Source organism: Anneissia japonica, unplaced genomic scaffold (assembly GCF_011630105.1).
Source record: "Anneissia japonica isolate Jap-2015-1 unplaced genomic scaffold, ASM1163010v1 scaffold368_len332514_cov184, whole genome shotgun sequence".
Lineage (NCBI taxonomy): Eukaryota > Metazoa > Echinodermata > Crinoidea > Comatulida > Comatulidae > Anneissia > Anneissia japonica.
In genome coordinates, this window is record NW_022708279.1 from 185,523 (window position 1) to 192,726 (window position 7,204).

Genomic DNA, 7,204 nt, shown 5'->3' on the forward strand with positions numbered 1-7,204 from the left:
ATGATATTTTATTAGTGTTGATAATATTGCAAACCATGAATTTACAGATTCCATTAGAAATACTTTCAAAGACAATATTTATACATTTGAAAGTTATTTTTAGAATATTTAGTGCATAGAAAATATTTACTGGAATGATGAATTGTCGAAAATGTTTAGAACATAGACACATTATCGAGTCTAGGAATAGGCAGTGTCACAACTAGAACAGATTTTTATGAACGAAATGATCATTTACAGATCAGTATGGTGCCTCAACAATAAACAATAAAGTACACAAAAATTAACAATACAAGCGTGATCTTTGTGCCAATTAATCTGGTGGAGACGTGTTTCTCCCGATCAAAATTACTCAAATGATACGAGATGTTATCGGCAGTGTAATTAATGCACTATCATGTTCCTGTTAACAACAGTTGTCAGTCTTACACAGTATTTGACTGTACACCCTTATGAATTGCTTTTTAATGTGCTCTTGATATAGTGCCCTCTATTGTTTAGAAACTCTTTATTACTTGAATCGTGAAGCTCTACTATTGCTGTCTATTATACACATCTAGATGTGTATAAGAGACAGTTTTCATACTTGCAATCTTGGGTTGTTTGTTTATATATTTTCATTTTCTTTATACTTTTTTTTTCATTTTTTACTGCGTGTTGTAATGATGAATATTTCTATTGATTTTTACATTGGTGTTATGTTGACATTTAAATTTTTCATTGAGGCTAAAAGTTGTTTTCTAATAATACAGACTCACACAAGAGACAGGTTAGGTACGTTTGGGACTAGAAGTCAATTTTAAATAACACAAATCAACAAATAAATTCATTTCAGAAAAGGTTATTAGATTATGATTCAAGCTACACTATCCAGCGAGACAATAATAATTACCAATAGTTTACTAAAATAAATGCCAAATTGTTGGGCATACCCATTATATATATATGTTTTTTTTTAGGATCAGTTATATAGTACTTTATTAATCGATTTTTCAGAACTATTCATCATTTGTGATAACGCCTGTGTTTTCATTAATTCTGCACCCATTAACGTCAGATATATGTATAGGTATATACATTTATTGTCTTAATGATGATTAATTCTGTTTCCTAGTCCTCGGAGGAAGAAATGCTTCATGCCGAGAATGATGAGAAGGAAATGAACCGCACAAGAGCTTCCAAGAAGATGGCACGCTACCTTGAAACGTGGGGAGCCGATAAACCATTCGCAAACTTAGCATTTCTTCCAGTTACGCGATCTATAGGTTTGTCAGTAAGTATTTAATAATAAATTAATTTATCAGTCTACATAGTGGATTAATATGAGTTGGTACCACCTGGAAGCTGTTTCAATGTTGAATGTAATATTGATCTGTGTGAAATGCATGGAGGAACAAGGACTATTTTGCAGGGAACACCGGCTGGATGTTGATGAGATTCATTGGTTTGTTGTTGGATGTTGATGTTCTAATTCTAATGTAGGAAATTCTAATTGGAAATATATCAAAAATTTATTATATTTATTTATGATATTTTATTAGTGTTGATAATATTGCAAACCATGAATTTACAGATTCCATTAGAAATACTTTCAAAGACAATATTTATACATTTGAAAGTTATTTTTAGAATATTTAGTGCATAGAAAATATTTACTGGAATGATGAATTGTCGAAAATGTTTAGAACATAGACACATTATCGAGTCTAGGAATAGGCAGTGTCACAACTAGAACAGATTTTTATGAACGAAATGATCATTTACAGATCAGTATGGTGCCTCAACAATAAACAATAAAGTACACAAAAATTAACAATACAAGCGTGATCTTTGTGCCAATTAATCTGGTGGAGACGTGTTTCTCCCGATCAAAATTACTCAAATGATACGAGATGTTATCGGCAGTGTAATTAATGCACTATCATGTTCCTGTTAACAACAGTTGTCAGTCTTACACAGTATTTGACTGTACACCCTTATGAATTGCTTTTTAATGTGCTCTTGATATAGTGCCCTCTATTGTTTAGAAACTCTTTATTACTTGAATCGTGAAGCTCTACTATTGCTGTCTATTATACACATCTAGATGTGTATAAGAGACAGTTTTCATACTTGCAATCTTGGGTTGTTTGTTTATATATTTTCATTTTCTTTATACTTTTTTTTTCATTTTTTACTGCGTGTTGTAATGATGAATATTTCTATTGATTTTTACATTGGTGTTATGTTGACATTTAAATTTTTCATTGAGGCTAAAAGTTGTTTTCTAATAATACAGACTCACACAAGAGACAGGTTAGGTACGTTTGGGACTAGAAGTCAATTTTAAATAACACAAATCAACAAATAAATTCATTTCAGAAAAGGTTATTAGATTATGATTCAAGCTACACTATCCAGCGAGACAATAATAATTACCAATAGTTTACTAAAATAAATGCCAAATTGTTGGGCATACCCATTATATATATATGTTTTTTTTTAGGATCAGTTATATAGTACTTTATTAATCGATTTTTCAGAACTATTCATCATTTGTGATAACGCCTGTGTTTTCATTAATTCTGCACCCATTAACGTCAGATATATGTATAGGTATATACATTTATTGTCTTAATGATGATTAATTCTGTTTCCTAGTCCTCGGAGGAAGAAATGCTTCATGCCGAGAATGATGAGAAGGAAATGAACCGCACAAGAGCTTCCAAGAAGATGGCACGCTACCTTGAAACGTGGGGAGCCGATAAACCATTCGCAAACTTAGCATTTCTTCCAGTTACGCGATCTATAGGTTTGTCAGTAAGTATTTAATAATAAATTAATTTATCAGTCTACATAGTGGATTAATATGAGTTGGTACCACCTGGAAGCTGTTTCAATGTTGAATGTAATATTGATCTGTGTGAAATGCATGGAGGAACAAGGACTATTTTGCAGGGAACACCGGCTGGATGTTGATGAGATTCATTGGTTTGTTGTTGGATGTTGATGTTCTAATTCTAATGTAGGAAATTCTAATTGGAAATATATCAAAAATTTATTATATTTATTTATGATATTTTATTAGTGTTGATAATATTGCAAACCATGAATTTACAGATTCCATTAGAAATACTTTCAAAGACAATATTTATACATTTGAAAGTTATTTTTAGAATATTTAGTGCATAGAAAATATTTACTGGAATGATGAATTGTCGAAAATGTTTAGAACATAGACACATTATCGAGTCTAGGAATAGGCAGTGTCACAACTAGAACAGATTTTTATGAACGAAATGATCATTTACAGATCAGTATGGTGCCTCAACAATAAACAATAAAGTACACAAAAATTAACAATACAAGCGTGATCTTTGTGCCAATTAATCTGGTGGAGACGTGTTTCTCCCGATCAAAATTACTCAAATGATACGAGATGTTATCGGCAGTGTAATTAATGCACTATCATGTTCCTGTTAACAACAGTTGTCAGTCTTACACAGTATTTGACTGTACACCCTTATGAATTGCTTTTTAATGTGCTCTTGATATAGTGCCCTCTATTGTTTAGAAACTCTTTATTACTTGAATCGTGAAGCTCTACTATTGCTGTCTATTATACACATCTAGATGTGTATAAGAGACAGTTTTCATACTTGCAATCTTGGGTTGTTTGTTTATATATTTTCATTTTCTTTATACTTTTTTTTTCATTTTTTACTGCGTGTTGTAATGATGAATATTTCTATTGATTTTTACATTGGTGTTATGTTGACATTTAAATTTTTCATTGAGGCTAAAAGTTGTTTTCTAATAATACAGACTCACACAAGAGACAGGTTAGGTACGTTTGGGACTAGAAGTCAATTTTAAATAACACAAATCAACAAATAAATTCATTTCAGAAAAGGTTATTAGATTATGATTCAAGCTACACTATCCAGCGAGACAATAATAATTACCAATAGTTTACTAAAATAAATGCCAAATTGTTGGGCATACCCATTATATATATATGTTTTTTTTTAGGATCAGTTATATAGTACTTTATTAATCGATTTTTCAGAACTATTCATCATTTGTGATAACGCCTGTGTTTTCATTAATTCTGCACCCATTAACGTCAGATATATGTATAGGTATATACATTTATTGTCTTAATGATGATTAATTCTGTTTCCTAGTCCTCGGAGGAAGAAATGCTTCATGCCGAGAATGATGAGAAGGAAATGAACCGCACAAGAGCTTCCAAGAAGATGGCACGCTACCTTGAAACGTGGGGAGCCGATAAACCATTCGCAAACTTAGCATTTCTTCCAGTTACGCGATCTATAGGTTTGTCAGTAAGTATTTAATAATAAATTAATTTATCAGTCTACATAGTGGATTAATATGAGTTGGTACCACCTGGAAGCTGTTTCAATGTTGAATGTAATATTGATCTGTGTGAAATGCATGGAGGAACAAGGACTATTTTGCAGGGAACACCGGCTGGATGTTGATGAGATTCATTGGTTTGTTGTTGGATGTTGATGTTCTAATTCTAATGTAGGAAATTCTAATTGGAAATATATCAAAAATTTATTATATTTATTTATGATATTTTATTAGTGTTGATAATATTGCAAACCATGAATTTACAGATTCCATTAGAAATACTTTCAAAGACAATATTTATACATTTGAAAGTTATTTTTAGAATATTTAGTGCATAGAAAATATTTACTGGAATGATGAATTGTCGAAAATGTTTAGAACATAGACACATTATCGAGTCTAGGAATAGGCAGTGTCACAACTAGAACAGATTTTTATGAACGAAATGATCATTTACAGATCAGTATGGTGCCTCAACAATAAACAATAAAGTACACAAAAATTAACAATACAAGCGTGATCTTTGTGCCAATTAATCTGGTGGAGACGTGTTTCTCCCGATCAAAATTACTCAAATGATACGAGATGTTATCGGCAGTGTAATTAATGCACTATCATGTTCCTGTTAACAACAGTTGTCAGTCTTACACAGTATTTGACTGTACACCCTTATGAATTGCTTTTTAATGTGCTCTTGATATAGTGCCCTCTATTGTTTAGAAACTCTTTATTACTTGAATCGTGAAGCTCTACTATTGCTGTCTATTATACACATCTAGATGTGTATAAGAGACAGTTTTCATACTTGCAATCTTGGGTTGTTTGTTTATATATTTTCATTTTCTTTATACTTTTTTTTTCATTTTTTACTGCGTGTTGTAATGATGAATATTTCTATTGATTTTTACATTGGTGTTATGTTGACATTTAAATTTTTCATTGAGGCTAAAAGTTGTTTTCTAATAATACAGACTCACACAAGAGACAGGTTAGGTACGTTTGGGACTAGAAGTCAATTTTAAATAACACAAATCAACAAATAAATTCATTTCAGAAAAGGTTATTAGATTATGATTCAAGCTACACTATCCAGCGAGACAATAATAATTACCAATAGTTTACTAAAATAAATGCCAAATTGTTGGGCATACCCATTATATATATATGTTTTTTTTTAGGATCAGTTATATAGTACTTTATTAATCGATTTTTCAGAACTATTCATCATTTGTGATAACGCCTGTGTTTTCATTAATTCTGCACCACACATAGTAGGTTATTTGAAGGGTATAGACTTTGATTATGACTTATATTTCCAATCATTAGTATGGCCTAGAAGTAGGCCTAGGCCTTCTCTACTACTAGGCCTATGTACTAGTAGGAGCAAGCGTAAACTGCACCTAGGCGTAGGCCTAGGCGGCTAGGACTTGGGTGCCCTAGCTAGAAAGGATTGGTTTACTGTTATAGGCTTAAGTCTATGTAGTATGTATTATTGTGCTTAAAATCAGTGACATTATTTTTGTGCGGTTGCCGTTTCGAAATCCTAAATCCATGATTGTGGAAATGTGAATTCATTAGTTACAGTTTTATTAATATTTATAGTACTACAGCTTTGGCTTGGTCTGAAATCCAGTTCCTGTCCATTGTCGATTATTTTTTATCTTCATTTTAAAGTGTTCTATTTAATTTTGTGGTTAACACAATTTTATATTTATCTTTGAAAGTTAAGCTGCGACCTACAAGCTTTTCTAGCTTAACCACAGCTCCACTATTATTGCCTGGGGGTTGGATCTTCGCCTGTTTCCTGGTACGTCTGTGGTCTGATATGATACTCACCTTGCAGTTTTGAATCCCGCCAGAGACACTTTTTTTCATATAACTGAAATAAAGGAACTTTTCATTGATGGGCTATGATTGATACGATTATAATATATATATTTATTTATTTATTTGCTTGTTTTTTTTGTTTTTGTTTTTGTGTTTGTTTTTGTTTTTTTTGGGGGGGGGGTTTGTTTTTGTTGTTTTTGTTTTTGTTTTTTTGAAAGCTATCCATTTACAGTAACATCATAACAGAAATTGACTCGGAAATGGTTCATTCGTGACCTGGTAAGTCATTATGAATATATTTTGATAACAGTAACTTCATTGTGACGTAGATCCGTTTATTACGGCTGTATGAATCTAACAGTCGAACGAGCCAATTATCGTTTAACAAGTTCCTCAACACAACGCTAAGCATAATCCGACACTACAGTACATTTCCGAAGGCCATTTTATTTCCAAAAGGTGGGTACGTTTTATTAAGCAGTTATTTGCTTAGGACTATAATTATATATTGACACTTTCATTGAGAAGGTTTTTGAAATACACTCCCAAAAAGATTGTAGACAGAAAACATTTACAATCCATGTACTATCTAAACATCGTTGGCCGCACCCACCTTCCGTTACCTTTTAAACCTACCAGAAAAGGGATCATAAACGGATCCTATACGTGAATAGCAATGGGATATATCCAGCTTTAGATTTAGAGTGGTTGGGGGATGTCCTTGTAGAGGGTGGGAAGTGTATTTGTCCGTTGATGTCTGCCGATTTTAGCTTCCGATCCTCTTCCGAGAGATCTGGACTTATAAAATAATTGCACTGTATTTTATTCGCCGGTGCGTTTTGCCTGGATAGAGTGTTATTACCAATATGCCTACTACTTAAAGACCGCTTAGAATAAACCTGTATAACTGGCATAACCAAATGGATCTGGTAGAATTTAACAGTATAATTTAGTAAACAAAGGTCTTGGTAAAATACTTCAATGATTAGTTATTAAAATAATAATGAAATATATATAT